This window comes from Eriocheir sinensis, chromosome 26, assembly GCF_024679095.1.
Source record: "Eriocheir sinensis breed Jianghai 21 chromosome 26, ASM2467909v1, whole genome shotgun sequence".
Lineage (NCBI taxonomy): Eukaryota > Metazoa > Arthropoda > Malacostraca > Decapoda > Varunidae > Eriocheir > Eriocheir sinensis.
Genome location: NC_066534.1, coordinates 17,730,223 through 17,746,537, shown reverse-complemented (window position 1 = coordinate 17,746,537; position 16,315 = coordinate 17,730,223). Strand labels below are relative to the sequence as shown.

The following is a 16,315-nucleotide window of genomic DNA, read 5'->3' as shown; positions in this document are numbered from 1 at the left end:
TTCTCCTCCTCCTCGTCGCCGCCACCTGGTTGCCGCCGCCGCCCACCTCCCCGCGTGTGTTTGGGAGCGCTTGCCAAGACGCCCCGTGAACCCTGGTGCGCGCGGTGTTTGCTCGTTCCCGCCAGCCTTCACACCTGGCGTATTAGACGAACGATCCCTTCCCTTCCCTTTTCTTCCCTCGCGCCCTGCCACCGCCGCCGCCACTGCCGCTGCTGCACACGTGATGAACCCAACGTACGTGTTTTTTTTATGTTTTTGTTTAATTATTTTTCTATTTATCTATCTTTCTATCTCTACCTATCTATCTACCTACCTATGTTTCTACTCATATCTCACACACACCTTTTTTAATGTTCTCAGTTCCTGTTTGTCCCTGTTGTTCTATTTATCTGTCTATCTATCTCTGTATCTCTCTGTCTATCTGTATCTCTGTCTCTGTATCTAATTATCAGTCTATCTCTCACACTCGCACTTTATTAAATCTTTCTCTTTTCTTTTTTTCTTTTGTTTTCTTTTGCTTTGTTTTTGTTTTGTGCGTGTGTGTTGTCGACGCAGAATCCCCCCTTCCCTCCCTCCCTCCCTCCCTTCCCCCATCCACGTGCCGCCTCGTGTCTTTCTCCTCCTTTCCTTCACTAATGACGCAAGTTTTCTTCCTCCTCCTCCTCCTCCTCCTCCTCCTCCTCCTCCTCCTTCCTTGACGAATCAGCTCATATTACTCACTCTCGTTGACCTTTCTTTCCCTTCCCCGTCCTCCGTTGTTCTGCAGGGGTCTTACGCACAGGGCAGGCGAGGGGGGAGGGCGGGCGGGGCAGGGGCAGCGTGACCCAGTTATGGTTATGGGCCGCCCTTCCTCCCTCCTCCCGCGCCTGTTTGTGTGATGAGCCGTGTCTGGCCGCCGAAGGGTCCGTGGCAGGGGCGGGAGCAGTGACTGAGGGTGAGGAACAGGGGTGCAGAGGTGGAGGTAAGGGGTAGGGTTGGGACTGGGGGCTGTGCTGTGGATTTGGGTGGCTGGGGGTGAGGAACAGGGGTGCAGGGGTAGAGGTGGGGGGTAAGGTTGGGGCAATGGTTAGGGTTCGGGGGCTGGGGGTGAGGAACAGGGGTGCAGGGGTAGAGGTGGGGGGTAAGGTTGGGGCTATGGTTAGGGTTCGGGGGGCTGGGGGTGAGGAATAGGGGTGCAGGGGCGGAGGTAGGAATGTAGAGGGTAGGATTGTGACTGGGGGTGGTCAGAGTTTGAGGGAGGGGCTGGAGGTGAGGAATATGGATGCAGGGGTATAGGTAGAGAGAGGTAGGGGGCAGGATTGTGACTGGGGGCCATGGCTGTGGGCTGGTGGAGTCTGGAGCAGGGGCTTGGGGTGAAGGACAGGGGTAAAGGGGTAGAGGTAGGGGGCAGGTTGTGACTGGGGGTGGTTAGGGCTTTGGGAGGCTAGAGCAGGGGCTGGGGGTGAGGTTAAGGCTGAGAGAGGGGTGCAGCGGCAGAGGTAGGGGGCAGGGTTGTGTCTGGGGCGGTTGGGGCTGGGGGAGGCTGGAGCAGGGGCTGAGGGTGAGAGACAGGGGTGAAGGGACAGACGCAGGGTTGTAGGGGATAGGATTGTGACTGGGGAGGCTGGAGCAGGGGCTGGAACTGCCTTCCCTACTGCTTGTTTGCTTCCCGTTCGTGTTGATTTACATAGATTTGCATAGATGTTTAGATCACACAGACCCTACGGTAAAAACTAGGTGGTATGTTCCTAAATCTTAGTAAAACGACGTCAAGTCCACCATAAGTACTTGTTCATCCTCAAGTTTAGGGCCGTTGTTTCACGTTCGCGACCTGTCTTCGTTTTTAAACAATTTCGATTTATCAACAGTCGAAAAGACATCGACAATTCAAAAATACTCGATAATATCAGTTCCGAATTGAAGAGTATAGTACACTTATTTATGTCAAAGTACATCCCCCATTAATAAGACAGCTGAAATTCTACACAAATCTCCTTGAAGGCTTTCCCTGTATTGGTCTGGAAGGACCGCGTTTTCAGTCGTTGTCATCATGAACGGTACTGGTCCAAGAACAGAGCTCCAACGGCCACCACTTGTGACTGGCGCCCATTCCGAGGAAGCTCCATTCATCACCATCCTTTGTTGCCTGTTGCTTGGCCGTGTGCGCACTTTACCTTTAGTGCCTAGTTGTTTGAGTTTGTACAATAATTAATGGTGTTGAATTGTATCAAACGCCCGTTCAGAATTCAAATAAAGCATATGCAGTGGTTTAATACATAGGAAACTGAAAAAAAGGTCGCTATAAAAGGCCAGTAGATTTGACGGGCAGGATCTCTTGTTTCGGATGTCGTATTGTGAATTCCTAGTTAGTGGATGACTTTCTAATTAACTCTTTGCCTGTGATGATGATCTCGAGTAGCTTACCAACTACTGACGAAGGGATGAGCTCGGGTTCCTCATAATGGGCTGTTCACTCACCCTCACGCTACTGTGTTTGTGCTGGTTGCAAGGCGTTCGCTGTTAACTCCCCCATGACAACATTCTGACACAAAGAAGTTCCCGGAGCAGCGTCAGAACATCGAAGAAGAGGCGACGCAGCAGCCCAGCCACGTTTACCTGCAGCTACGCACCACAATTAGGGTATTTTTAGCCTTACCTGAGCAGCACGGGGACGTCCATGTGTGGCCCCTCCAGGTAGGCGCGCGCAGGGATACGAACGGGGGTCCAAAGAGTTCCAATGGGTTCAGAAAGGACAGGACCTAGGTGGGCGTTTGTTCCCTATACACTCCACAACAAAGGGCTCCCGTGTGTGTGTGTGTGTGTGTGTGTGTGTGTGTGTGTGTGTGTGTGTGTTAAGGACAGTGACCCAGCATGTGTGTGCGTATGTATGTACGTTGCATCCTCTCCTAATGGGTGTGACGACCTGGTTTCTTCTCCTGCAATCTTCTCCTCTCCTCTTCCTACGTTGTTGCTTGTGTTCCTCCTCCTCCTCTTCCTCCTCCTCCTCCTCCTCCTCCTCCTCCTTTTCTTGCCTCTCCTGCCGGTGAAGGTGCCTGACTCCTCTTCTTTATGGGGTGAGCTAGGCGCCAGGAGGAGGAGGAGGAAGAAGAAGAAGAAGATGAGCAAGCAGAGGTGTGAATGTGCGTGGTGAAAGAGGCGCACGTGCATGCACAGTTTTTTGGGACGCTCTTTGATGCCTGTCGGTGTGGGCGCATCGCTGTTGTTATATAGTGTGTCTCTTTTGCGGTAACGACTTGAGTTTGTTTTTCGCAGCAGCGGCGAGTCATTCTTCGGCCCGCTCTTACTTTGTTCCCGCCCCTGAGTGGTGTGCATGTCGCCGCCTGCCCGGAATGCATGGGGCGTTGAGGTGAGGTTTATGCGCGTCGCTGTCTGGCTGCCAAGCTTGGGAAGGAGGAGGGAGGGAGGCGGTGAAAGTGGGTGAGGGGTGGTAGTAGGGGTAGTGGGGAAGGTGGAGGGTAGGTTGGTGGGGGAAATTTGGGAGGGTACCTGGGTGGTGGAGGTGAATGGAGGGAGGTGGATGGTTGGGTGAGGGAAGGTGGGGGTTAGCTGGTGGTGGTGGTGGAGGTGAATGGATGGAGGTAGTTGGGTGGGGGAGGGAAGGTGAGGGGAAGTGAGGGGAGGGGAGGTGAGGGGTATCGCTGGGGGTAGTGTGGGTTGCTGGGGAAGATATGATAGTCTCCCCCCTCATCTTCTTCCTCTTCTTCCTCTGTTTCTGCTTCTTCTTCTTTCTTGTCCTGGTTCTTCTTCTCCTGTGTATTGTTCTTGTTCTTGTTCCTCTTTGTTTCTCGTTTTTTTTTATATTTATTATTTCTCTTCTCTTCTTACTCTCGTTCTTTTTAATTTCATTGTTAGCATTTTCATAGTCTTATTTTTATTATTGTTTTTCCTATCGTCATTATTATTGGCATCATCATTATTTCTCTGTCCCTGCCTCTGTCATATTATCTTCTTCTTCTTCTTCTTGCGCACCCTCCCTTTGCACCTGTTCCTCTCACCTTTCTCTACCTTCCTTACTTTTTATTTTCCTCCTCCTCCTCCTCCTCCTCCTGCTGTTTACCTTCGCCGCGTCGCCAGTAGTCGGGTCGCCATCGGTGGTGCGTCTCGGCGTGGCTTGACCCGTGACACACCAATATAGCTTCAAGGTGCGTCACACACACACACACACACACACACACACACACACACACACACACACACACACACACACACACACACACACACACTCACTCACTCACTCGATACGCCCATTCCTTCCCTATTTTGTCTATTTATATTTCCTTTCCTTACCCACCCTTCACCTTCAAGGCCTCAACCATTACCTATTCCCATAACCTTTCCATCGTCTTCCTCCTCCTCCTCCTCCTCCTCCTCCTCCTCCTCTCAACCTACCTAATGTTAGCACGGTAGTTTACGTAAGCAATATGTGGGAGCATTGTGTGTTTTGCCTCGTTTTTTTCTTTGTGTGTGGGTGTGTGTGTGTGCGTGTGTGTGTGTGTGTGTGTGTGTGGGTGTGGGTGTGTGTGTGTGTGTCTCAGGCTTTGTTATGACGGTAAGGAGGAGGAGGAGGAGGAGGAAAAGGAGGGGGGTGTTGCCAGGGTGATGGTGGTTGTGGTGGTTGTGGTGGTAGTGGTAGTGGTGATAGTAGTAGTAGTAGTAGTAGTAGTAGTAGTAGTAGTAGTAGTAGTAGTAGTAGTAATGATGATGATGATGGTGATGATAATGATACTAATGACAACAACAATAGCAGTAAAGAATAATAATAATAATAATAAAAATAATAACAATAATAATAATAATAATAATAATAATAATAATAATAATAATAATAATAATAATAATAAGAAGAAGAAGAAGAAGAAGAAGAAGAAGAAGAAAAAGAAGAAGAAGAAGAAGAAAAGAAGAAAAAGAAGGAGAACAAAGATAACAACAGCAACAATAACATTAAAATACACAGCCGTTAAAAATAATTAAAACAATAATAACATGACTACTGACTTTATTATATTTTATTTTGCAACTTATCTATTTTATTCTATTTTATTTATTTGTTTATTTTTGCTCGTGAATTTCCCATCAGACACACTCACCTTTACCTCCTCTTCATCCTCAGGTGCGGTTGCTCGCCAGGTGAAGGGGGGGGAGGGGGCGGATGTTGTGTTGGGCCGCCGCCACGCCACACAGGTAAGCGGGGACTGGCACTGAGGAGATGGAAAAGATGTGTTGATGATGTAACGCGTGTGAGATGAGGGGAGGAGAGGAAGGGGGATTAGAGTGTTACTTAAGGGGTTTTAAATAAAGGGGCAAGGGGTGTAGAGTATGAGTGTGCGTGTAGCATGAATGTAGTGTGAGTCCTTCCTCTCCCTTTCCCCCCCTCTTCAATATTTTCTTTATTTTTTTTTCGGACAATATTTGCGACCTTTTTTTAAGTTTTAGTGATGATTTTCAATAATAGTAGTAGTAGTAGCAGCAGCAGTAGAAGTAGTAGTAGTAGTAGTAGTAGTAGTAGTAGTAGTAATAAGACTAGTTAGCAGAGGCAGCCACAAAAGCATCATTATCATATTTTTTTTCATTATGAAGTAGTAATAATTGTAGTAGTAGTAGTAGTAGATGTAGTAGTAGCGGCAGCCACAGGAGCATCAGTTTATCATAGCACCCCCTAAAACCCGGCCCGTGTAACCTGTGGGCGGGACTCCACAATAACGTTCCCGCAGCCATTCCCGTTGTCACGTTCACCTAAACAGAGAAAACGACCTCGTGGGGGAGCCGTGCGTGGCGTGGCCGTCTGGCGCCTCGTCCTGGGCGTGTGTAGGCCGCGAACCAGCCTGTGTATCGCCTTGAACATGTGGTTTTTGTCACTCGGAGCCACGTTTCTTTGTTGATCGGTGTTTCCTTGTAGCGGCCGCCTCCCCGTCCGCCCGCCCGACCGGCCCACTCCCGCTCAGCCGCGCAGGTTCGGGAAGGCAACACGACCCACCCGCGGCCCGCTCTTGTGTTAGCCTCGACCTGGTTATGTTATTTTTTTGTATATTTACGCCTTTTTTGTCTCCATGATGATGCGTGGATGTGTGTTTGTATATGCTGTTCAATATCACTCATGTTTCTTTGTTCTCCGGCTGTCTGAATCGCCTACCAGCATCCCAGCATCCCATCTCATTTATCACGTGATGTTTCGCACGTACTCACGCTTCTGACAGGCGTTTTATTATACATGTTTCAATGGCATGTGTGTGTGTGTGTGCTGTTAAGTCTCACTCCGTACCTGTTTCTTTGTCTCAGCGGCTGTTAGTATGGCCTTCCAGCATCTTGGTGGCCGAACCCATGCATTAAATTTATTCCGCAATGTCTCGCACGCACGCACACACGCACCCACACTTTTGCCAGTTTTTTTTTTTTATATATGTTTCAGGGACGCATGTGTGTATGTGTGTGTACTTTTTAGTCCTACTTTATATGTCTGTTTCTTTGTTTATGTGGCAGTGTCGCATCCCGGCATCCCAGCATCCGAACCCAAGTATCTTATTCATCTCGTAATGTCACGCACACACACACACTCACGACGCCTTTAAGAGTTAGACCTTCTTTAATGTGTTTGGTGAAGCGTGTGTGTGTGTATCTTATTCATTTTCACTTCCTACCTTTGTTTCTTTGTTTCGTGGGTGTCAGTATCGCATCCAAAAACCCTAAGCATCCTTCTTATCCCGTCAGATTTCACACACACTCACGCTTTGGATAGATATTTCTTTACGTGTTTCAGTGACGCTTAAGTCTGCATACCATTAAATCTCACTACGTATGTCTGTTTCTTTCTTTGTCTCAGTGGCTGGCATTGTGGCATCGAACTCGACTCGTGTGACCCCATTCAACCAGTAGCGTCGCACCTGTACATCCTCCTACACACCTGTGCGTCTATAGTCACGTGCCCTCCTGACCCAGTGCATCACCTCGGCTGAATCTCGCTCCCCGTCATTTACCTTTCCCTCTCTCTCCCCTCCCCCTCCTCCCCTTATTCTATCTTTCTATTTTTCTTCCTCCTTCTTCGCCACCTTTTTCCACCTCCTCCTTCCTCTATCCTCCTCCTGTGTCCTGCGTTACGTGCGTTTTTCTTTGTGCCACCTCGTCCCCGCCCCTCCCTAAACACACGTCCCTAAATCCACGTCCCTACACCGCTATAGTTACGCTTCCTCGATCCTGTCCCTGTGTATCACCGTGACCGAATCTCGCTCTTCGTGGCCTGCGTTACGAGCGTGTTTCTTTGTGCCCACGCCGTCCTCGCCTCCCATACATCTCCCCATACACCTCCTCTACCTCCTTTCCCCGTGAGTAGATGTTCCTCAAGCTGTCTTAGCCAACCGCTCCCTTGTCCAGCTACTCATCCTTCAGCCTGTAGCAACGAGACCAATATATAACCTTCTATAAAGCCATCAATCGCCCCTGCAGCACGCATCTACGCTCTCACCTACATCTGTGTATCACCTCGACCGAAGCTTCCTCTCCGTGCCCTGCGTTATGAGTGCGTTTCTTTTCTGCACACTCCGATCCCCCCATCCCTACACCTCTACACCTTCTCTACCCATCCTTGTACACTTTAGGGTCGTATTAAAAGACATTTCGTCGCCGGAGAACACATATTTGACAAGGCTTTCGTAGGAGTTGTGAGCATTTCCAGGAGTAGTGTTATGACCCCGGTGGTAGTTTGCCCCTTCTTCTGTACCATGAACCTGAAGAAACACGCAGTAGAACCCGACTGACCCCCGCTTTGACCTTTAGAAATAGCTGATGTGAGATGCGAAAGTGTCTTATAATATCGACCTTTATGCGTTCACCTGACCCTTTGTACCACCTTGACTGAAGCTTCCTCTCCGTGTTCTGCATTGTGATGGAGTTTCTTTGTGCCCACTTCTCCAATACACGTCTCTACACCCTCTACACTTCTCGTTACGCCTTCACCTGACCCTGTGTATCACCTTCGCCTCTCTCTTTCTCTCCGTGTCCTGCGTGGCGAGCGTGTTTCTTTGTGTGTGTTCGTCTCGTCTCACTTCCTGGTAGAAAACTCAGGTGGCGGTGGCGGCGGCGGTGGTGGCGGCGGCGTCTTTGTCTCATAATTAGCGTCTTGCGGCTCTGAGCGTGTCACCTGAGAGCCAGCGCCCCCGTCACCTGCCTGGCCGCTAAGTAAACACTCGCGGGTACTTATGGTGTAGTTCTTAGCGTTGTTTTGAAGTTCCGTTTCTTTGTTGTTTTTCCGTCTTGCTCTATAGTGGGCCTTTTCTCTGCTTGCTTTCTTTTTCTTTTTTCTCTCCTCTCTTTTTTCTTCCTTCTCTTTTTCGTTTCCTTCGATGTATCACTGTTTATGTAGCTTTCTTTCTCTCTTTTTTCTTATCTCTCTTTTTACTTCTCTCCCTCTCCTCCTCCTCTCTCTTTCTCTCTTTCTTCTCTCCTCCTCCTCCTCCTTTAATTCTTTTCGTTTTGTTACTGTCTTTCTCTGTACCGCACTCTTCCATTCTCTTTTTCGCTTTTTTCTCTTATCTTTCTTAGTTATTAGCATCGTTTTTATCTCGTCTTTTTATTTATGATGTGGTTCTTAGCCTCGTTTTCAAGTCGTTTTTCTTTGTTGGTCGACCGTCTGGCCCTATCGGGTACTTATGCTGTTGTTTTAAGTCGTCCTCTTTTGTTGGTCGTCCGTGGAGCTCTACCGGGTTCTTATAATATAGTTCTTAGCCTCGTTTTCAAGTCGTCTTTCTTTGCTGGTCGTCCGTCTGGCTCTAACGGGTTCTCATAATATAGTTCTTAGCGTCGTTTTCAAGTCGTCTTTCTTTGTTGGTCGTCCGTCTAGCTCTACCGGGTTATACTTATGGTGTTTTTAGGGTCGTTTTTGAGTCGTCTTTCTTTGTTGGTCGTCCGTGCAGCTCTCTAGCGGGTTCGGATCGTATCACTTGACGAGGCCGGTGGATGGGAGGACTACCTGACTGCCTGGCTGCCTGTGTGCGTGTGGGTGTGGGTGGGTGTGTGTGCGGGGGCTGTTGATCCCTTTGTGCTGAAGTGTGTCAAGGCTCTCCTGGTTCCGACAATACGCCATTTACTCCTCGTGTGCATGGCTCGGGGCTTGCTTTCTCTCTTTCGTTCTATCTTTCTTTCTTTAAATGACACCCGGATTTTCACACTTCTGATTTAAGTTTCCTGTCGTGGTCGAATGTCGTTTTAGTGTATTTGTTTCTTTTTGTGTCGTTCGTTGTTGCTATGTTTTTATTTTCTTCTTTTACTTAATCTTTTTGTGTGTTTCTCGTCCCCTTTTTAATTTCTTCTATTCCTTTCTCTGTTTTTTTTTTGTTGTTGTTTCTTCATTCTCTTTTATTCCTTTTTCTCTGTTTCTCGTCGCCTTTTCATTTTCTCTTTTCTCTCTGTTTCTCCTTTTCTTTTCATTTTCTTTTACTCCTTTCTCTGTTCTTCTCGTCGCCTTTTCACTTTCTCCTTTCTGTGTCTCGTTGCCTCCTCATTTTCTTCTACTCTACTCTGTGTTCCTTGCTGCCTCTTCATTTTCTTCTACTAATTTCCCTCCGTTTCTCGTTTCATAGTCATTTTCTTTTACTCCTGTCTCTGTGTTTTTTGCTCCCTCTTCATTTTCTTCTAATAATTTCTCTGCGTCTCGTTTCATATTCATTTGCTATTACTCTTGTCTCTGTTTTTTGCTGCCTCTTCATTTTCTTCTACTCATTTCTTCGTATTTCTCGTCATCTCTTCATTTTCTGCTACGCCTTTTTCTCTGTGCCTCTCGCCGCCTCTTTATTTTCTTCCACTTCTTTCTCTGTGTTTCTCGTTGCGTCTTGAGCGGAATCGCGGCTTGAAGGGACACCAGGGAGGAAGGAACACGAGGCAGTGGGTTCATCTCTACACGTTTGTTGACCTGAGGTGTATAAATAACATCCTCAAGGGGAAAATGACGCACCACATAGCTAAGGGACAGTGATGCTTGCTGATTCCTAGTGCAAGATGAACTAGGAAAAGAAGAACGCCACAAGCTGCTTTAAAGAGTACAGAGAAGACAAAGAGAGTGATGGCATTAGGTCCAGGTGTCTTATAGTACTTCTGTCTTAAGCCCGTATTTTTAAACATTCCGTCGCCCAAGTTCACCTATTTGACAAGGCTTTCATAGGAGCGTGGGGCATTTCCAGGAGTAGTTTTATGACCCTGGTGGTAGTTTGACCCTTCTTCTGTACCGTGAACCTAAAGAAACACTCATTAGAACCCGATTGACCTTCTCTTTGACCTTTTAGAAATGGGTGATGTGAGGAGCGAAAGTGTCTTATCATACCAAATATAGAAGAGTTTACGTCACAGGAGGAAGGAAATACAGACGGAGGAAGGCTGTTATAGAGTTTGCCAGCGTAATCCTTCCACCCCGAGTCAGAAGAGCACAACCTCAGGCCATTCCACCGAGCTGAAGCATAATACTAGAATCATCTCCTCCTCTATAGATCCTGAACTGTATAGAAGCGATAAGAAAAATGAGGAAATAATGTTTTGATTCAAGGAGCCCAGTGGAGAGTATAGCAAACGTAATAAACTGAAGGATTAGAGGTATTAGAGGTTAGGAAGAGATGTAGAGTGCTGGGCGTGTCTCCAAGGATACAGAAAAGTGCAGAACCAAGCTGTTATATATTGTTTAGGATTCTCTCTCTCTCTCTCTCTCTCTCTCTCTCTCTCTCTCTCTCTCTCTCTCTCTCTCTCTCTCTCTCTCCCCTCCTCTCCCCTCCATTCCCCTCCCTCCCTCCCTCTCTCTCTCATGCATGTATCTTAAAACAGCGCCTTAAAAAAACAATGACCGATCAGCTGGACACGTAAAGAGATACAACAGGTGTCGACACAGCCTGACGCCCCTCCTTAGGGCTCTGACGCGTCCCTGTGATGCCCCCCCCCCCCTGTGATGCCCCCCTCGCCTGTCCTCGCATTCCTATCCCGGTGACGTCGCGGCGGACAGGTGAGGGGCCCCGCGCAGGTATTTGAGAACGTGGACGTCGCCTGACTCCCCAAACACGCCGCGGTAATGGCTCAAGATGCCCTCCACGCCTCCGAGTGTCACTGTGTTTACTAAAGACAACGAAGGGTGGCGGGGGGTGGCGGGGGGTGGCGGGGGGAGGCGGGGCAAGGCGGCGTCTCATTCTCGCTGTGAGGAGGCGACTGTTTACCTTGAGTTACAGGCGGAAAAAGCCTCGAGCCAAGAGAAGAAGTGAGGAAAGTGGAGAGAAGAAGGTGAAGGGTGGGAGGAAAGTGACGAACGAGGGTCATTATGCCTTGGTTAACGCGTCAAAGAGTTCGTGTGTTTGTGTGTGTGTGTGTGTGTGTCTCAAGGGAACGAGGAGATGATGGATTTGTTTTATGTATGAGTGGGTGAATGTTGCATGGACGGCGTTGCTCCTCGTGCGTACTATATATGCCATGCACGGTACGGCAGGAGGCAAGTGTCTGCGCATTCCTGACACGGACGTACGCCCACAGACAGATTGCGTCCATCCACGTAATCGCGCACTCTGATGAAAGACTCGTGGCTTCAGACTCATTTATTAGGCGGCAGGATGATTCATTATATACAAATTAGCCGCACGTAGACACAGCAAGATGAGCAAGAGCATTCAGCAACACCTTAGGATACTCAGCAGGTCAGCAACACTCAGGAACCTTCGGAAACACTCGAGAGAGATTCAGTTCATTCAGCAACACTCAAGGACACTCAGCAACGCCTCAGAATATACATCAACACCTTGGAATACTAAAAAACACCCAGTAACAAAACACACACACACACACACACACACACACACACACACACACACACACACACACACACACACACACACACACACACACACACACACACACACACACACACACACACACACACACACACACACACACACACACACACGCACATAAGTAGTACCTGCCAAAAAGTGACTGTTGTGTGCTAATTAACCTGTCTTAGAGGAGTGTGTGGGACAGGTAAATGGAGGAGAGCCTTGAGTGGTCCGCTCACGAAGGTCTTGGACGGTGGGTCTCGCATTCTTGTCCTGCCCACCGCTCACTGTTTCCCGGGCCGTCGAGGGAAGCAGCGCCTGTCAACTGTACTGATGTTTTGACTATGGACATGTAAAGCTTAGAAGGGAAATATGGGTGGCAAAATATTCAGTTTGAGTTAATATTAGAGGGACATAACCGAAGTGAACGAGTTGCACTTATTTCCAAAGGCCGAACACGAGAAGAATCGGGTTCTAATGAGTGTTTCTTTAGGTTCACGGTGCAGAGGAAGGGTCACACTACCACCAAGGGTCATAAAACTACCCCTGGAAATGCCCCCAAACTCCTACGAAAGCCTTGTCAAACTGTAGAGGAAGGGTCACACTACCGTCAAGGGTCATAAAACTACCCCTGGAAATACCCCAAAACTCCTACGAAAGCCTTGTCAAGTGTGTGTAGAGGAAGGGTCACACTACCACCAAGGGTCATAAAACTACCCCTGGAAATGCCCCAAAACTCCTACGAAAGCCTCGTCAAACTGTAGAGGAAGGGTCACACTACTACCAGGGTCATAAAACTACCCCTGGAAATGCCCAAAAAATCCTACGAAAGCCTTGTCAAGTGTGTGTAGAGGAAGGGTCACACTTCCACCAAGGGTCATAAAACTACCCCTGGAAATGCCCCCAAACTCCTACGAAAGCCTTGTCAAGTGTGTGTGTGCCTGGGCGCCGAAATGCTTAAGAATACGACCCCTGATTATCTGAGGGAAACTTTAGCTCTCCTCGCTCTGAATGATCATCCCCTGTCTTCGTCTCAGCAGCCGCCTATTAGTGTTTCCGCTCTCAATGCAGTAACGAGTACTTGTGTGACAGGCGCTGCGGGTGTCTTGCTGTCTCCTCTCTCAGTTAATTACGACTCGAGCATTGCTTTGTAAGTCTGGACGCCTCCGCTTTCTTTCCTAACTCGTTTGCGATTCTCCTTGTCATCATGTAATTAAAAAGAAGTACGAGCGTTACAGACATATGAGGGTGTTCAAATCATACATCATTTTCCCGTAGACATTTTGCCGCGGTGCTGAACGAGTGTAAATACATTTGACTTGACGAGACGAGAGGTTAGCGTCGCCCCGCCCCGCCACACGCTGCCTTGCCTGCCGGGGAAGGACGCGAAGGGTTGTCAGTGCTAAGTAGTGTCAGTGCTTATGTCTCAGTACCTAAGCTCTTCATACCTACCCGCCCACCCTTCCACCCAGCGACAGTTTTCCGTATGTTGTCTCGCTCTCTCTGACTTAACCTGGTCTGCCGCAACGTGTGTTAATGTGTGTGTGTGTGTGTGTGTGTGTGTGTGAGACCTCTTCTGCGTCACTTTATTCCCGGTATACCTATACTACCATAATATTTACGCTGCACCTTTCTCTCTCTCTCTCTCTCTCTCTCTCTCTCTCTCTCTCTCTCTCTCTCTCTCATGCGCGCGCACTCAGTCATGTGACACTCATCAGCGTGGCTCAGAAACTCCCGGAGCGGCCGTCACCGCCACCACGTGACTTGTCTCCGCCGCCGCAGGGTCGCACTCGCCGCCTCCGCCGTGGTGTGGAGGTGCGCAGACGACGCCTTTCGGTGCTCGCAGGGCAGGCAGTATTAAGCCAGCGGAGTAAACTGAGTAACTAAGAGAGACAATAGTTTTAAGCCGACTTTTCCTCCTTCAGCGGCGAGGCGGCTTGGGGGCGGCAGGGCAGGGCAGGGAAGGGAAGGGAAGGGGAGCAGCGAGGGCCGGGTAGCACCGCAGTCGGCACGGCCCTCCCCGCCTCCTCCTCTCTATTTATAACCGACCCAGTTTTCTCAGCAGTTGCCAGACGTCCAGACGAAACTTCCCGCTGATGCTCCTCCTCCTGCCCCCATTCCCTCCCGCCGCCCCCTGCCGCTGCTGTTACTGAAGGATGGGAGACTCGCGGGGGAGGGGAGGGCGAGGGGGTCTGAGGCGTAGGGGGAGAGGAGGTGTCCAGCGCAGGTAGTCACGCCCACGTCCGCTTCAGCAACACAAAGACTGAGCGAGGAACACCGCCCTTGCCTGCCAACACCACCCAGAAACACCCGGTACACGCAGGGGCCCGGGAATGCAGTTTATCACGGTATCAACATGTATTTGCAATACGGATAGAGGTAACAGCTCTCGGGGGCTCGACGGGGAACAGGCGCGGGCTAAGTCGCTTGCTCTCCACAGCTGAGCTCATTCCGATAGCATAAATGGACTTGAATGGTAGCGCGACCCCATCATTTATCCCTCAACTGCGTCTTGGGTACGTTGGGTGTGTGTGGGAGCCTGGGAGGGAAGCAGGGCGGGGTTTCAGTGGGACAGGGAGAGAGGGAGAGAGGGTGGGCGAGAGGATGGGAAGGCTGGCTGAATGTGGGGTGAGGGGTGAGCTATAGGATGGAGGGGCGTAAGTAGGTGCGTGGGTGGGTGATAGGGATGACCTGTTTAATGGCGTTTCTTTCATGAGCGTTGTAATTCAAGCCCAGCGTCGTGGCGTCCCATCACCTCCCCGCCACAACACCCTAACTGTGGAGGCGTGGCGGCCAGGTGGTGCGTGGGTGGAGGTGGACGTGTGTGTGTGTAGGGAGAAAGATGATAGGTGGTGCAGGTGGACAATACTGGGTGGAAGATGGGAAGCGCTAGGAGGATGAGTGGAGGAGAGGTAGCTAAATAGAGGTGGAAGTGTAGGTGGAGGGATGTAGAGTGCTGTGTGGATGAGAGAAAGGGAGTGGATGTGGCAGCTAGACAATACTAAGTGGAGGGATAAAGATAGAAGTCGCTAGGTGGAGAAGTGGATACGGCAAGTTAGAATGATAAGTGGAAGAGTGGAAGAAGAGGATAAAATACGAGGTGGAGGATTGAAAATGGAGGTTACCAGGCAAAGAAGTGGAAAAGGTGAGCGTTAGATATGGGTGGAAGGGTGGAAGAAGAACATACTATTTTTCTTAAAGACGAAGGGTTGATTAAAATGGAGTGACGGGTGGATATCGAATGGACTGGGTGACAAACTAGAGGTGGAGGTTGCTGTATGATGCTGGGGTGGAAGAGAAGGAAAGCGGGTGGAATCTAGCATAGTCAAGGTGGAAGATGAGGATGTTTGGTGGAGGGGTGGAAGGAAGGTGGAATTTGCTGTGATATTGAGAGTGAAAACGCAGTGTAACGTGTGGAAGCAAGTGGGTGAGCTAGTGGAGTGATGCTGTGTGACGCATGTGGAGGCGGTGGAGGGTGGAAGGAATGTGGAATGAAGGTGGAGCTTACCGAGACACTGAGAGTGAAGATGTAGTATGACATGTGGAAGCAAGTGGATGTGATGATATGTGGTGCATGTGGCTGGTGGAAGCGGTGGAGGGAGGAACGAAGGTGGAAGGGAGGTGGAATTGACAGCGATATTGAGAGTGAAAACGTGGGTGGGTGGGCGGGTGGATGTGATTAAGGGTGGTGCAAATGGAGGTGGTGGAAGGAGGGTCGGTTCTGAGGTGGAAGGTGGTGGGCGGCGGCGTCTGGCTCACTCACTGTTTGCTCCCAGGCGCTCGCTACTTACTCCCTATTATTCTGCTCCAGTAAACCTCAGTCAAGCATGAGCATAAAATCTGCATAATTTTGCCTCTTCCCACGGTTGAATGAATTAAACACAGCCAGTGGATTAAACCAGCACAGAAACAGAGAGAGAGAGAGGAAGAGAGAGAGCATGACTATTGGTTTGTACGGCCACAGATCAAATATATACAAACCAAAGTGAGAGAAAGAGAGTTAGCTTCCTCCAGCGTGTTATTCTAGTCCCCAGCGGCGTGAGGCACGGAAACAGAGAGAGAGAGAGAGGCGGAGGAAGAGAGGAAGAGAGAGAGCATGACTATTGGTTTGTACGGCCGCAGATCAAATATATACAAACCAAAGTGAGAGAAAGAGAGATAGAGATAGAGTTAGCTTCCTCCAGCGTGTTATTCTAGTCCCCAGCGGCGTGAGGCACGGAAACAGAGAGAGAGAGAGGCGGAGAAAGAGAGGAAGAGAGAGAGAGAGCATGACTGTGGTTTGTACGGCCACAGATCAAATATATACAAACCAAAGTGAGAGAAAGAGAGATGGAGATAGAGTTAGCTTCCTCCAGCGTGTTATTCTAGTCCCCAGCGGCGTGAGGGTAAGAGGAAAATATTTGCCAAGAGGAACCGAGCAGTACAGGTATAAGTGAAGAAGAAAGTCGAGGAGAAAAAGAAGGGCTTGCCAAATGAGGATATTCCCTAGGGCAGCAGCACGCCAAGAGTCACTAAGGGAAGACCTTGGA

General features: G+C 49.4%; 1 long non-coding RNA gene across 1 annotated transcript in view; it reads left to right on the top strand.

The window, feature by feature from the left end:
* LOC127003849 (uncharacterized) overlaps positions 1-16,315 on the top strand; it is a 106,252-nt gene that overhangs the window by 80,169 nt on the left and 9,768 nt on the right. Inside the window, exon 2 of the long non-coding RNA XR_007757442.1 lies at positions 5,111-5,181. This is a non-coding gene — a long non-coding RNA (uncharacterized LOC127003849). The remainder of the gene's footprint in view (positions 1-5,110; positions 5,182-16,315) is intronic.